The sequence below is a fragment of the Malaclemys terrapin genome, chromosome 2, assembly GCF_027887155.1.
Source record: "Malaclemys terrapin pileata isolate rMalTer1 chromosome 2, rMalTer1.hap1, whole genome shotgun sequence".
NCBI lineage: Eukaryota > Metazoa > Chordata > Testudines > Emydidae > Malaclemys > Malaclemys terrapin.
The window spans coordinates 122,474,109-122,491,057 of NC_071506.1; positions in this window are offsets into that span (position 1 = coordinate 122,474,109).

Genomic DNA, 16,949 nt, shown 5'->3' on the forward strand with positions numbered 1-16,949 from the left:
TTGGGGGAGATGGAACACAACCTGGGAAAACACCACAATAATATTTCTAAATGAACAATAAATAAGTCACTCCCCCATTATATCTTTGGCCACAGTCTGTTAACTCAGTTCCCCACCCATTGACATGAACCTCCAATAGGCAAGTGACTCTTTACCACATCACTTCTCCATCTGCTAAACCGCACTCACAGTTTGGTGTCAATGGTGTTGGGGTACCACCAAAAGCAAACAAATATCAAGGTCCTAACATTGAAACACCCCTCCACATGCATTCATAGGAAATTTTCTAACAAAGTTTCTTCGTAACAAATCATATACAACTGGATTTTGAATGAAAATCCCATGTTTAAAGAAAATAAATGTTGACATTAAAACAATCACATGACCTATGAAGGAAGGCTGAAAGAATTGTGTTTGTTTAGTTTGGAAAAGAGAAGACTGAGAGGGGACATGATAGCAGTTTTCAGGTATCTAAAAGGGTGTCATAAGGAGGAGAGAGAAAACTTGTTCACCTTAGCCTCTAAGGATAGAGCAAGAAGCAATGGGCTTAAACTGCAGCAAGGGAGGTTTAGGTTGGACATTAGGAAAAAGTTCCTAACTGTCAGGGTGGTTAAACACTGGAATAAACTGCCTAGGGAGGTTGTGGAATCTCCATCTCTGGAGATATTTAAGAGTAGGTTAGATAAATGTCTATCAGGGATGGTCTAGACAGTATTTGGTCCTGCCATGCGGGCAGGGGACTGGACGCGATGACCTCTCGAGGTCCCTTCCAGTCCTAGAATCTATGAATCTTTGAATGCAGTTATTTTTGTACATAATTCTACATGGTAAGTTCAACTTTCATGATAAAGAGATTGCACTACAGTACTTGTATTAGGTGAATTGAAAAACACTATTTCTTTTGTTTTTTTACAGTGCAAATATTTGTAATAAAAAATATAAAGTGAGCACTGTACACTTTGAATTCTGTGTTGTAATTGAAATCAATATATTTGAAAATGTAGAAACATTCAGAATCTCATTTATTTAAATATTTTTATTATATTTTTATTTGCACAATTAATCACGATTAATTTTTTTAACCACTTGACAGCCCTAGTTAAAAGCCAACTGGGCATCTTGTGGGCTCACCGCCTGTGAGGCGAAGGGTGCGGGTCAGGTGTGATACCAGAATGGCAGCAGGAAGGACATGCTGCTGCCGTGACCCGCACCAGGAAAAGCGGCATAAAGGAAAAAGCAGCAGCAGAAGGAAGAAAAGCCAACTGGTTAAAGACTAAGGGATCTGTAACATAGACATGTACAAAAGGTCTAAGTAATCATGGGCCCAACTTGGAGAAACCCCGGACCAGAAACTGAAGGACAGGACTGAAGGATCAGATCAGGAGATCAGGGAGGTGAGGACTATCCTGGAAGGAATTCTTGGGACCCAAAGTTACCACATTCCAAGCCACATCTACCAATTCTGTCATCTATTATTATTTGTCTGGCATAAATGTATGTCCAGACACTGTATGTGAAAATAATTCCATCTGAAATTTATAAATAAAATGAAAATTGATTAAGCCTAAATTGGGTGGATTTGTGACTCAGTTTCCCAGTTTATCCCAAACAGTGGATAGCATAGTCCCAGAGTCCTGATGTGCCGCTGGCAGGCCTGTCTCCAGTCCTGTTTGGTCCTGTCCCAAGGATCCACCACCTAACTCAGCTACAGTGATTTCAACTTCATTTAGTGCTGAATAGAAGGGGCCTCACCAGAGTTCACTCAGCTCTGCTGCTGTCCTCTGTGACTTCAGCAAAGAGCTTTCCCTGTGTTGCATCCTATCAAGGAGCCACATTTTGTCATTTCCCTCTGAGAAGCAGCTTCTCCATCATCTCCAACCGAAGAGTACTCCTAACAGCACAGGATCCTCAGTGGAGGGGAACCAAACATATAGGACCCTTACCACCATGGATACATTCCTTGCTACAAGATAAGAACACTAACTTTCTCTCAGTTCAGTTTCACTATCAACCAATTCTGAGTTTATGTAACAATTAGTTTCACTGGAGGAATTTTGGGTAGACAATTTATGCAAATTTGACTCTGGCTAAGTAAGACACATTTAAATGGCCTTCTGAAAGCTGAGATATGCACATATATTTCAGTTAGTGAGGACATTTTACTTTTGCTGATTTTTTAAGACAAACTGCAAGAAATAATTTTGGAAAATGTGACACAAAAATTAAAGTGAATAACAATGCTTCTACCCATTCCCAGGGGTACTAGGTAGAGTTCAGACAACGTTCTGAGTAAGATAAAGTTTTAAACTGAACACAAGGGGCTGAAACTATAAAAATCAAGGATAAATCCTTGTTTACATTTATACAAGATAAACTGTTGGAACTTTGCTATTGGATAACAGGGTCATACGACTTGGAGCCAACACAAAAATGTATCAGCAGAGAGTAATTAAAGCTTCTGTAGCACATTCCAGGCATAAATAAAGTTTAAGAGATGTAATAAAACATATAGCTTTTATAGGAACACAGGAATTGCCATACCTGATCAGATCCTTTCTGAGATTGGGGGTGTATGCTAGAACCAAAGATAGTAGCCAAGGTGACAGCATACTATCAGTTTATATAATGGCATGATAATATTTTCAGGTTTATTCTCTATCCCTTTCTCAATGAAGTCATATTTACTTTTATGATCTTATTTGCCTTTTTGACGGTTGCTACATACGGAGCCGATGTTTTCAGAGAGCTGGCCACAATGACTCCCAGGTCTTCAGCTCTAATTTATCTAGAACGCAACAGAGCATACACAGAGTCTAAATTGTCCCTTCTGACACACCTTGTGCATGTTTACACTCAGTTTCATCTGACATCTTGTTGTCCAAATGTCTAGTTTTGGTTTGGATCATCCGTCCCACATCTCTGCAATGTTCTAGCAATTCTAGATTGATGTAACAGAAAGGAGAACAAAGTCCCATTTTCTAACTCTCTTAAGGAGATCTATTGGCACACTAATCAAAATAGAAGTGTAAGGGCCCGATCCCAAGGTAACGAGTGTCTTCCCATTGACTTCAATAGCCTTTGGATTATAGGCTGCACAATCTAAGAACCAATTCAAGCCTCACCACTTTTTTTTTCCAACTAAAAGATAGACTTCTTCAATCTGGCCTTCACAAATATAAGCACACAGTACAGAAGATATGAAATAATTGAATACATCTATTTCTAAACAGAACAGGCAACAATAGGACTCAGTGTTAGTAACTGGTACATGGCCAGTCACACCTAGTGGTTAGAGCAGGAGTCAGGCACAAAGAGCTCAGTGTCAGAGACTAGACTGGAATCAGAAGTCAGGAATCAGAGCCAAGGGTCAGATCCAGATTACCTGTGGGGCGAGCAAGGCAGGATCCTACATAGAAACAAGAAAAGAACAGAACTTAGAACAAGCAGGAGCTATGGCAGTCATAAGCAAACACTTTGAACAGCCACCACCCTGCTGCTGGTGCTTGGCTTAAGAGCTGGTCTGCTCACTCTTCCCATCAATCAGGCTGGTAGTTAATTAGCTAGCTGTGCTCATTTGATTGCCCAGAGACTGGCTCTGCTGCTGGCCCTGATTCCTGACAATCAAGACCTTAATGTCCACATTTGTGGTCCTTTGCAAAGAAAAGTCATTACATAGTACAGACACTGAGAGTTCAGTCACTTGTTTCCATTTGTTTCTAGTGTTACTACAAACTACTTCAGGCAGAGGAGTACAAGGTGGAAACAAAACATACACTGCTCTTAGTTACAGTGATGTAACCAGTGCTTAATTTGTAATAAAAGAAGTGCTGGTGCTCACACAATTTTTTTTTACTTTCATAACTGGCACAGCAAGCCCAGAGGTGCGGGGGCTATGAACTGCCAAGCCTAGAGATGCTGGGGCTCAGCTCTGGCAAGCCCCAGCACAAATTAAGCAAATTGTGTAACTCTATATTGGCTTGAATGGATTTAATTAGTTACTTCAGATTTACAACAATTTAACTGAGAACAGACTGTGACCCAGCGTTCTGCAACAAAAGGAATGTAGAATAAGAACTACAGCTACGGAGGCAAGTCAAAAACTAGAGGGTGATGTGTTAGAGAGAACAACACTGCTAGGACTTGTGTTGTGGATCAGACCCTCAATTTATAGTAACCATGTACCTTGTATGCCAAAAAAGTTTAGTTCCTTCCTTCCCCTCACTGAATATCACACACCAGGGCTGATTTCCTACTCACCAAAAGGGTCACCCATTCTTGATCTAATTATTTCACTTACTTTTCACCCTTGGAACATCACTTCCCCCTTACTAACTTTTCTTGATCACTTCATGAACGCGTAGATCTTCATCCTGACCTTTTCATCACTGAACCCAGGGTTTGGTACTGTACTTTTAAATATCAGCCTGTGCATTTTTTAACTGCTGACAGATTCATTTGGCAAACCCACAGCAGCTGATTTAACGGCGACCTTGAGGAGTATGCGGGATGTGTGTATATATGAGTAGAACTGTTTATGACGTGGCCTCTGAATTAGCTTCTATTTCTCTGAGGTCTTGCTCCTTGGTCTTTGCCACTTGTGAATGTCTGTGTCTATTCTCAATCACGGTAGCTTATCTCCTTTTAATTTCTGATTAATGTGCATGATCTTTAAAGTCTGAGGGCTCTATATTGCGCATTTTATTCCTTTAAATCTCAGAAGAGCAGATATTATGCAATTTGGTTTCTCTCTGTGTATGTGTTTATAAGGCCCACATAAAAACAGTAGCTGCATGCCTCCCACTATTTAAAAATAAATCATAATAACTTTGGTGTTCCAGCCACAGGTTTTTTCCTTCCTCTTCCCCATGTAGATAAGGACAGCTCGGCTTTGTTTCACTGTAGCAGGGTGACCCTTTGAAGTGCAACCCACTGGTCAGCACGCATTACAGGTCTCTCTTGGTGGCTGGTCCTCAGAAGGCATAAGTTGGTTACAGCGCTAGCTAGGGAACCTTGTCTCTTTAAGTCAAGCTGCAGCAGCTCATGCTTTTAGCTATCGATATAATCAGTTCAATCCCTGGTATGCTGGCCAAGATGGCTGCTCAAACGTAAACACCACAGGATGTGTAGGGGGATATGAGCTATCTTCCCAGTCTCCTTTTTGTTCCATGCCCCATCACAGGGGAAGGATTCTTTTCTCCACTTTCCTAAAGAGGAAGAGCAGCTGCGATGGTAGAGGAGCCTGTGTATCAAGGATGCAGTCCCAGAGGACCCTGTCTTACCAATTGGCCCGCTCCATTTTTCCTATTCCCCCTCTATCTCCCACGTAGTGTCTGGTCCTTGGAATCAGTTCACCTCCATCAGGTCTGAGGGGGGTCACAGTGATTCCGTACAGCCCTTTGAATAGTGAACTCTGGAAACATCCCACACTCCTAAGCTGTCTGATATAATTGCCAGGCTGCCTTTGAAGTCCTTATAATAGATTAGATACTCATTTAAAGGGACCTCCTCTTCTGGGCCTCCAGCTCAACCCGAAGGAAAATGGCAAGCTTTTTTGTTAAGCTCCTTCCTGCAGTTTTCTACAGTCCTCTGTTAAGAACATGTAACTAAATAGGTGAAGTCCCATGGACATGCTTAAGTATCTTGCTGAATTAGGCCCATGTGAAAAGCTCAATAGGTACTGGGGTCCCCTTGCTGGATTATCTAATGTGGAAGTGACTGTCACTCAGTTTCTTAAAAGCAGGAGGATCTTCCCAAATAGAAAAGCTCCTAACCACTTTAAATGCAAGATTTTTTTGGGGGGGGGGAGGGGAGGGGAAGGGGGCGGAGAAGTTGGTTAATAATGGTAATAATGTTGGTGTAATATACTTACACTTCTGTAAGGCATTTGACTTGGTATGGTACATTTTGATTAAAAACTAGAATGATACAAAATTAACATGGATCAAAAATTGGGTAATTGACAGGTCTCAAAATGCGATGGTAAATGGGGAACGTGAGTGGGTGGGTGTGTACCTAGTGGGGTCTCACAGGGATCAGTTCTTGATCCTTCTTTATTTAATATTTTTATCAATGACACAGAAGAAAACAAATTATTTCTGATAAAGTTTGCAGGTGAGACAAAGTTTGGGTGAGTTGTAAATAATGAAGAAGACAGGTCACTGATACAGAGTGATCTGAATCACTTGATAAACAGGGCTTGAGCCAACAATACACATCTTAATATGGCCATATGTAAAGTAGGAACAAAGCATGTGGGCATACTTATAGGATACAGGATTCTAACCTGGGAAGCGGTGACTCTGAAAAAGACTCGGGGGGTGATGGTGCATAATTAGGTGAGCATGAGCTCCTTGTGAGACACTGTGGCCAGAAGAGAAAATGTGATTTTCAGATGTATAAACACAGGAATATTAAATAGGAGTTGTGAGGTTATAATATCTCTGTATTTGTCACTGGTGTGATTGTGTTTCTCACTGGAATACTGTGTCCAGGTCTGGTGTCCACAATTTAAGAAGAAAGTTGATAAATTAAAGAGGGTTCAGAAAAGAGCTACAAGAATGATTAATGGATTGGAAAACATGCTTTATAGTGATAGATTCAAGGACTGAATCCATCATAACAAAGAGATAGTTAAGGGGTGATTGGATAACAGTCTCTAGGTACCTATGTGGCAAACAAAAAATTGATAACAGGCTCTTCAATCTGGCAGACAAAGGTATAGCAAAATCCAGTGGCTGAAAGTTGAAGTAGACAAAATCAGACTGGAAATAACGTACGCACTTTTAACAGTGAGGGTAATTAATCACTGGAACAACTTGACAAGGGCTGTGGTGGATTCTCTATCAATAGCAATCTCTTTTAAATCAAGGCTGGATATTTTTCTAAAGATGCTCTAATTCAAAAAGGAATTAATTCAGGGAACTCCTATCGTTATCACAGTAACCCCTTCTGGCCTTATAATGTATGAATCTATGCTCGGGACAGCAAACATCTGTCTTATCTTGCTCAGTACCAAGCACATTGCTACCTTAACACTGGCTGGCCAGAGTGTCAGAGCTGTCTCTTTGGAAAAAACAATTAGCAATGGATAGGGACAAATCCAAAGAGCTATGAATTTTTGTTGGCAGGGAGGATGAAAATTCAATTACAGTATAACTCTATCCTGCTCTATATTGTTTTAAATGAGCAAGATCCAGGAATATTGTGTCTTCTGTATTTACAAATATAGAAAAGACTAAAGGCAGAAAGGTTGGTGAGGACACCCCAGACTCTCTGAGCTGCAGGGCCCTGCAAACCAGAGAGATCCAAGTCTGATCGATTCCATGAAAAAATGCAGACAAACATTTCTAGATAAGGGACCGACCTTGTCAGAGAAGTGGCTGCTTCAGTTCCAGCTAGCAAACGGTGTGATATAGCTGGAGGTCTTTCTGAAGCCCACTGGCCAGGAGACACAGTTTTCACCACATGGCCAGAGGCAGACAAGGACAGGTTGCAGCTAAGAGTCTCGGGAAGTAGAAGTAGGTAGAGGATAATGTGGCTTTACAATGCTGTTGATAAAAGCAGGCTACTTTTGACAAGCCTTCAGTTTATTTAGGGAAATAAAGGCAAATTATTTCCCTCCTATGCCAATTTTTCCAGATATAGACATTGTGGTCCAGATTCTCAGGTGGTAAAAATTGGCATAGCATGGGACCAAAAAATGAAACTATCCACAAACACAAGCCTGTTCACATACATATTACTATATATTTAGGAAGAGAAAAGCCTCTAAAAGAACTAAGGCCTGAGTTAGAAGCCAAAGCAAGAGAAGTCCCCTTCTATTTTTTATTGGTGTCTCCTCTGAAGGTTATTTCATTCAACACAGCCATTTAATTGAGACTCTGATCTTTGGGATATCAATTGTTAATCAAGATTCCATGACCTTTGGAAATTTTAAATGGAACTTTTACACTAACTCTTACCAACCTCCCATATTCCTGAAATTTATCTGCCAGTTAGTTACACAGAATGTAGAGATGGAAAAGGTATATTAGATAATCCAATCCATTGCCCCAAAGTACATTTTCTAGTATTTTGTTTAAATCTCTAAATGAATACAGAAGAGAAACATTTTCTTGCTTGATATTTTATACACAAATCTGTGGAATATTCCCCACAAATTAAGAGAATTAGTTGTTCTTAAATTCAATGGTAGTTTGCTGTTTCTTAAAAAGAAAAAAAATCATCTGAGAAAGACAGCTAGAATAAAGTCTAATAATATCTGCTTGAGAATTGAGAGAGCTGATGTGCAATACACTCTTATTTTTCATACTTAAACTGCTGTAATTCTCTTTAAACCAGTCTTCCCACTGGGCATATTTAATGCCTTCAAGCTACACAAAACTATGCACCTCATCTTCCCATTGGGAGTAAGCCAAATCTCCATATTTTTCCTTCATGGCAGTAAAGTTCTGCAGTGATTTCAAAATGTTATCACTCACATTTTTAAAGCTCTCTGTGGTCTGTTTCCAGGACCTGCTGATAGCATATACCCAACAGTTCAAGCAACAAGAACCCTTTAAGTATCCTCAGACTTAATCAGAAGAACTTGTTAAAGCTTTCTCATTTGATGCGCTGACAGTGTAATGATTTTTTTAACCCACAGAATATTTGACAGTCTGTTTCCTCTTTTCATTCCACACATAGATGAAAGGATTTTTCATTATTTTTATTTAGCCTTGAGTATTTTAACTTGTAAGTGGCCTAACTGAGATATTTTTAATATGGTTTGAAATATACTCCAGGGCTGGGTGCTTGTATGCCAACTTTTAGCCCAGATTAAATTTTTATGGCCTGCTGGGGTTTATAATGGAAATGCTGACACAGTCTTAACTAGATAGTGCAAACGTGCCTCTTATTCTTCCCACCTCCCTTCTCATATCCCTAAATATGAATTTAAGTGCTTATGAAAAGATGCTTGATGGAAAACACAGGAAACTTCTATCCTCTCTACATAGGAAGATGCACACTGCAGGCAATAATATTGCAGTGTTCCTCACGCTACCCTAGTAATCTCATCTCTATTTTGGATGGACTAACTCTAGTGTGAGAGACCAATTCTATCTCTGTGCCCATTTAGTCTTTGGCCTCTATGATAAGACTTGCATGAATTTGTAATGATTTTGTTGTTGTTAGTGGTTTGGACATCTGTGAACTAGAAATTAGTCCAAAACCACCATCTATTTTACATAGGCCACCCAAAGGTAATAACTTCTGGTCATTATTGATTTGAGGTGAATCTAAACCCCTGACCTTAGAGATGAGATGCTCCCTACCCATATCCCAATCCACTGAGCTGTCTACCCAGTTGTTTACAAAATTAATCATCATGAACACAGATAGCTATTTTTAACCATAATGCCAATGTTTAGCATGCTGTTACTTAAACTGTGTATACAAATGTTTTGGCTGTAGTCTGATGAACCCCACCCTCCCAGTATGTGAGGCTTAAAATAAAGTCAAGAGCAAAGAGAGAGTTTAATCAGTTTCTGCCCTTACATTCAGACCAAAGATAAATCCCTAAATCAGACTGAAATGACTCTGTCAATACCTGTAGTTACAGAATGGGAATCTTTCATTATAATTAAACAGATATAAATGGAGACACTATAATAGGTGGTCCCTCTATCGATCCAGAGCTAGAATGGCATAAATGTTTAGAGAGACCTTGCAACCCTCTTCTGTTTGGCTGTGATCCTCACATCAGCTCCAGAGTCTCCAGTTCCCCCTCAAAAAAAGCAGGTCACTGGCCAATAGGTTTCAATTTGTGTCACATGTTAAGTAGAGCTGTGTAGGGACCAAAATTTCTGTTTCATGAAAAAAAAAAAAAGATTTGGAAATGTGTGTACTTCCCGAATACAAATGAAAACAAAAAGTTACCGACATTTTCCACAAAATGAAGTTTAAAAAATGTGTTCGGTTGATTGGAACATTTTGTTTTGATAAAATCAAAATGGTTCGATCTGATTTTGACTTTTTGTTTTTTAAAGTCGAAACAAACAATTAAAATAGTCCCATCTGATAATATCAAAATGGAACATTTTCACAATCAAAATGCTTTGTTCTGATTTTTTTTCAAAATGAAATTTATCAGAATCGACACATTTAATCAGAATCTATACTTTCTGCAAGAATCACATTTTCCTTTGCAAAGAGATTCTGCTTGAAAATTTTTGCTCTGCTCTAACATTAAGGTGGAAGACACTTTAAGACTATCCAAGATTTGTCTTTTGATTTTCAATTCATCTGATCCTTTTTATTCTTCATTCATTTGATGTCCACTGTTATTTCTCTTAAATAACTCATTTAATATTAATACAGAAAAAGTATTACCTGAATAACTCCATTGAAATTTAATGTTAATTTCCTTTTTCCCTTTTTTAAAACACATTACTCACTTTAACAATGTTGTAGTTGAAAATAATTATTTTGATTAAATAAACTATCTGAATAGCCATTTCCTATTTTTTCTTCTTTTAAATGAAAAGCAACTGTAAAGCCAGAAGGAGTTCTACTAACAGAAACTGTGTTTTAAATTCCCTTTCAGATTGCCCAGCTAAGATTTTTTTCCCTTCTCGTGAAAATGGGCTAGCAGTCTTGGTTGTGTTCCTGTAATGATATCATTGTCTGTACTAGAGTATAATTTTTTTCACCTGATATAATATGATGCCTGATATCCACAGGAATTTTAACCAATATACCACCATTAAAAGATACTATGCAAACATGGGAACTTCTTTTCAGGACTCATTACAAAACTCCTCATAGACAAGCTTTATACATGCAATCATTATGCTCACTTAGGCCCCAATTCTGCAACTGGCTCCAGGCAGGCAGATCTTTGCACCTGTGCAGCACTCCAATGATTTCAATCCAGCTTTACACAGCACAAGGAATCTGGATATATAGAGCCAGTGGGAGAATTAGTGTCTTAGGCCTGAATGCACAAAAAAAAAAAAAAAAAAAAAAAAGAAGAAGTTAGGTGCCTAAGTTCCACTTTCAGAATGATTGCAATGCACAGAATTCCCAACAAAAATCACTCAGTGCCTAAGTTTTTGTAGCAAAAGTTTCCTTTGTTTCTGCCTCTAAGCATGCACACTGCTTATGAGTGTCTGAGCACCTGTGTCCTGCCTCAGCCCCAGAGCAATTCACAACCCAGAGAAAGACAGGCATTTGGCTGTCTAACTTGCCTGAGGTGGTGCTCAGAGGCCACCTACCAGCTCAGTCCCTTCAGGCAAGTTCACACAAAACAGGGAAGAGAACGACTACTTTACCCCTACCTTTTAGCCCAGTGGTTAGGATGATCAACTGGGATGTGGGAGACGCATAGTTCAAGTCCCCCCTCCACTGATGAGAGGAAGGATTTGAACAGGGATCTGCCAGTTCTCAGGTGGGTGCTCTAGCCACTGGGTTATAGGATATTCTGTTATGGAGAAATCCCTCCATCTCTCCTCTGGAAGCTCTTGCTCTGTGAATAATTAAAGAGTCATTGGAGCTGAGGGACTGGATCCTGGCTGTCTCATATTTTAAATGAGGGATCTAACCACCAGACTACAGAGTCATTTTCATGCTTGTTTTTTCTCTCAGTCATTTGGGCCAAATAGATAGAGAGAGACACAGCACAAGTACCTTTGCACAAAAGGAAATGTTACTTGATTTTCACAGAAGTACTTATCATGCAGTGATTTTTTCCACAGTATCATAGGTAGTAGTTGTCTTTTCTCTAACTCCTCCCACATTTCCATAGGCTCCCCATTTCTAGGATCTTTTGAAAATCCATGGGACCTTTTCTATGGTGTGGTCCATTGGAATGGTTTCATACGGTACCAAGTTATGGATCTTGCACATAAGCTTTTGGGGCTCATTTTGTCACAAGTTTCTACACTACTCCTTACTGCACTCATCCCAAACATATGGGAACAGTTATTTGCCTTGTAAACTGCAGTAAGTATTAAGAGGAGTGAAGTTCTGGAACAGCCTTCCAGTGGGAGCAGTGGGGGCAAAAAACCTAACTACCTTCAAGACTGAGCTTGATAAGTATATGGAGGGGTTGATGTGATGAGGTTGCCTACAATGGAATGTACCCGATCTGCAACTGCTAATAGCAAATATCCCTAATGTTGGTGATTGGACACTAGATGGGGAGGGTTCAGAGTTACTACAGAATTCTTTCCCAGGTGTCTGGATGTTGGGTCTTGCCAAAATGCTCAGGATCCAACTGATCTCCATATCTGGGGCCAGGAAGAAATTTTCTCCTGGGCCAGATTGGCAGAGACCCTAGGGGTTTTTGGCCTCTCTCTGCAGCATAGGGCATGGGTCACTTGCTTGTTTAAACCACTGTAAACAGTGTATTCTCTGTAACTTGAAGTCTTTAAATCATGATTTGAGGATTTCAGTAACTCAGCCAGAGCTTATGAGTTTATTACAGGAGTGAGTGGGTGAAGTTCTGTGGCCTGCAATGTGCTGGAGGTCAGACTAAGTGATCATGATGGTCCCTTCTGGCATTAAAGTCTATGAGAAACCTGGCATATGGGCCAAATTTGCCAAAATAGCCTTTAAATGCCAAGCATAAATAAAAATGTAGATATCTACCTACCAGATTTGTGGATGCAAACAAAAATTGTGCTGACAAATCAGACATTTAAATTCTATTACTTGCTCCTGCAATTCATTGTACCTGCATAACTGATGCCTGTTTGAAAATCTGTCCCATAGGCATGTTATTAATGAAAGTAATTTGACAATCTAAAAATCTATTGTAGTAGTTTTTCTTCATTATTTTAAAAAACACTTTTTAATTGCTATGCCTTCAGATCGCTTCTAAATAATAGTTATCTTGGGCTGATTAGTTCTAGGAATTTTGTTAATATAATTAATTCAAACTGTCACATTTCTACCACATGCATTTATATTTGTAAAGGTAGATATATTTTCCTTTTTTAATATGACTTTTCATTTGAGATCATGAAGCTATCTATATGAGTAAAATCTACAGCTCCCAGAGCTGATAGGCATGGATTATTATTGTAGGTGTACATTAAGAGAAAGAAAGAGACAAACCCTGCCGTCCCTACTCAGGAATCATTGACATGAGACTAAATAAGGACCTTCTAGTACCAATAATAATTGCATTGATATGCGCAATCTTTAGAAAAGCTCTCTTTATAGCTGTTGTTTGAACTGAGTCTGTTAAGAGAGCTATGGATGATGAAACTTGCACTATTATAGTTAAAAGCACAGTTCATACATATGTATGTATCTCTTCAACCCTTACTGAGATTCACAATCATCCGTTGTATTTTTATCTAAATCTTGTTCCTCAGTGAGGTCCAAAAAGTATTTGGCTAGCCTACTCCTACATAGCAATTTAATCCCAGTAGGATATTGCCTTCTAATCTGTTCAAGAGCTTTTCCTCTAATACAAAATCTCAGATGCTTCCCAGAAGCTAACATAAGGGAACCGAGACTTCCCGGCTTATACACAGAATGGGCCGAATCCTGAGGGGTGCTCTGCTGGAGCTCTCCTAGCATTGCAAATGCACAGCACCTCTCAGGATTAGGCTCCTCTTTTGATATAAACAGTTAGTCAATGCTTTCACTCAGCTAAATGCAAACCTCTGCACATAGTTTGCCTTTGAAAATTATGCAGCAGAGCTGCAGTATTGATAGTTGACTGATTTATATATCGCCATTTCCTCACTTCCTGGTGTTAGAAGAGGTTTTGCAAATTGATGTTCAGATTGCAACACATACAGCTTCATTCATTACAGAACTGCAGTCACCTTTGTGAAGAAACTTGGTAGCTCTTTAACAGGGCCTGGTAACCCTTCACAAAAAATATTAGGATGGGGAATAAATACGTTAAATTGAAGGAGGGATTTGAATAGACCGAAATATATTTATATATATTTACCCAGGGCTCAGTTTTGCTATTGTCCCTGAGTAAAGGGCAATGTGTAACTGTGCTACTCAGGAGAAGACCATTGTCCAAACTGTGACAGAGAGAATTGGTTTCCCTGCCTCCGTTTCTCCAGGGATGGGGAATAATTTGTGCCAATTCTACAGCTGGTGCAGGTTATTCCACCATCCACCTGTGTGGGTTGATATGTGCTGGGGGGAGCCTTGGAGCCACTGGCCCACCAGTGCAGGATGGAGAATAGAATCTCCGTTCAGGCTGCTCTCTTCCCCGTCCTCCCAGTCATGCTGATGCCTTCAGTATGAGTAACCAGCAGTAGGGAGTACAAAGGGTTGTCTCACAATCTCACTTGTCAGCTGGAATCAGGCCAGGATACCTGTTGTAGTTCCACCCACTCTCATCACCACAAGGTTTCTGACATATATTTAATCTGTGTTTGAAAATGTCATGAAAATGAGTGGCTGCCCATACAGGCATACCTGGAGTTCCAAATTTGGGACGACAGCCCCGTTTTTGCAACCTTAACAATTTCTTGTTTTTCAAGAAACCGCCAAGAAATCAAGAAATTCATGGCAAGGACAGTAATTTTCTCTGTTGCCACAGCCAACCTGAAGGCCACTCCAGACAGAGCTCGGTGACACGTTGGAGATTTGGTGGCCTGAGGGCAAACTAATAGAAGGGAAATTGACCCAGCAGCTCCTGGCTGGCCACCAAGAAAGCGACCCACCAGGTCTGGTGTGGGGTTTTAAATAGTGGTAGCCATCTCCATAACTGAATGAGTGAATCTAGGTCCACAGGCCTCTAGTGGAAAAAAACAGCTCCCAACCCTGAAGTTAGTTATTGATTGATATTTGTGCTGTCTTTGCATTATTATCTTGCACCAAACAAATAATATACAGGGAGGTGATTAGCATTAATTCCACTCTCATATCAGTTTATTTACTAAATGACTAAAAATTGGATAGAGGTTAGGGAAAATAGGCTTCAACTCAGCATTACCTGACAATATTTAATTTAGCCCTTTCATGAGGAAGGCAGAGCATGCACATTAAAAACACATCTGTAATGCCTGTAATCTCACAAGGGAAATAAATATACATAAAATCACAATGCAGGCAAGAAATGATGGAAACACAAAATGTTCCCACAACTACATTGATAGTGAATATCGCTGAAGGAAGGCTAGGTTGGGTGGAAAACAAAATAGTAAAATATCTTACCACCATAGTGTTTCCCCTTTACCTCACTCCTCTGTATCAGGCTGATTTTCACAAATCGGGTACAAACAGGCAAAAGCTGTTATTATAGGAGGTGAAGCTGGTAGCTTTAATATATCACATTCATAAGGCTGAAGGCATAATTGCTACTTTTCTGTTCCTTTTGCAGTGAATAGTACTTAGCCTTTGACCCAATGTTGTTTGTGAACATCAAATCACCCACCTGCCTTTACCATGTCTAGTTGTCTTAAACTAGGTGCCTAAAACATTACCAAAGGCAACTTGCTTCCATTGTACATCTTAGGAGTAATTTGTACTATGTGAAATGTGTTTGTCAGAGAGGACAGATATTCATCCATTTTTAAAAATAAAAATGATAAAATATTGTTTAGTTTTCATGGGGGTCTGTATGCAGTCCAGGTGAAGGAGTACCAACCCCTTCGACTTTTCCGCACCTGACCACAACATCGTTTACTTTTGTTTGTGACATTGTTTGCTCAGCTGTTAACTGATTTATGAAGATAATTTGATAACCATGTAACAAAATCAATGCCTTCATTTTTTGCCTGAATAAAGACATGTCTGTGATAAACGACCTCATGCTGATTTCCAGCTAAAATCTGCTATTGGAGGAAATTGGACCCAAGTTGGAATGATTCAGCCCATTGTTCCACTAGCTCAATGAGAATACTTTCCCATAAAATGAAAAACCAAAGTGTTGCAGAGCAGTGCGCTCTGGTGCAATTAATGTGAGACTATGCAAGGAGAATATTACACTTGTTTCAACATGGAATTGTCTTTTATGGGGTATGGTTAAAATGTTCCTGGATTCACATGAAAAATGGGTCACAGTCTGCTCCAAACAATAGTCTGAGATTAATAAAGAGATACATTGGAATATTTGTATCAATTCTTTCATGGATTTCTGGCACCTTACAGTTTGTGACAACACACTTAGTACTGTGGAAGAATTAGATATAGGAAAGCCTTAAATTCTTAAAGCCTTAAAGATCGGGTGGGTTTAAACAGTATGGTAAATAAGTCAAATAAGGCAGCTAGTTGGCAGCTGCAATGATTTTACTATCTTTCAAATAGTAGAAGCAGGCCTGGTAGTTGTGCTCTTTGTTTTTTCTATAGGGAATGCTCTTCAAGGACTACTTTAATTGGTCATTTAAGATTAAGGCTCCTTCACCCAAATACAGCAGCACACACATTTCACTGGCTGACTCTTCCTGTGAGGAGAGTGCTGAAGGACAGAAATTTGTGGGGCTCAACACACAGCTCTGATTGTCAAAACTCTTAAAAGACCACAAAAATTGTTCCAAAGATCTTCTAAGAAAAATGACTCTGGATATACCATATTGAACAATGCTTATTAGGCCTCCATCTATTCATGTGTGTAAACTTATGCATATATTTAAGTCTTTGCAGAATCAGGGCCTTCACAGAAAACAGGGTTAAACCGATTAAAAGGCCTGGCTTAAAAACTCTATATTCTAGTCTGCAAGACATTGCATCAAGCAGCACAAAGTTTAAAAAAAAAATCAGACAGAAGAAAGACTGATAAAGATAAAGGAAAATGTCTCAGAGGGGTTCGTTATTCACCTCACTAACTGCTTCAATTATTCATTAATTTATTATTTATGAAAAAATCAGTATAATACTCTTAGTCTCTTCTAAGAGAGGCCTATATAGAATGCTCCAATTTTTTACAAAAATATAAAACTAGATCTTTTGTTTCTTAGCAAAGACAAAGCATCTCATCATTATCAATTAAA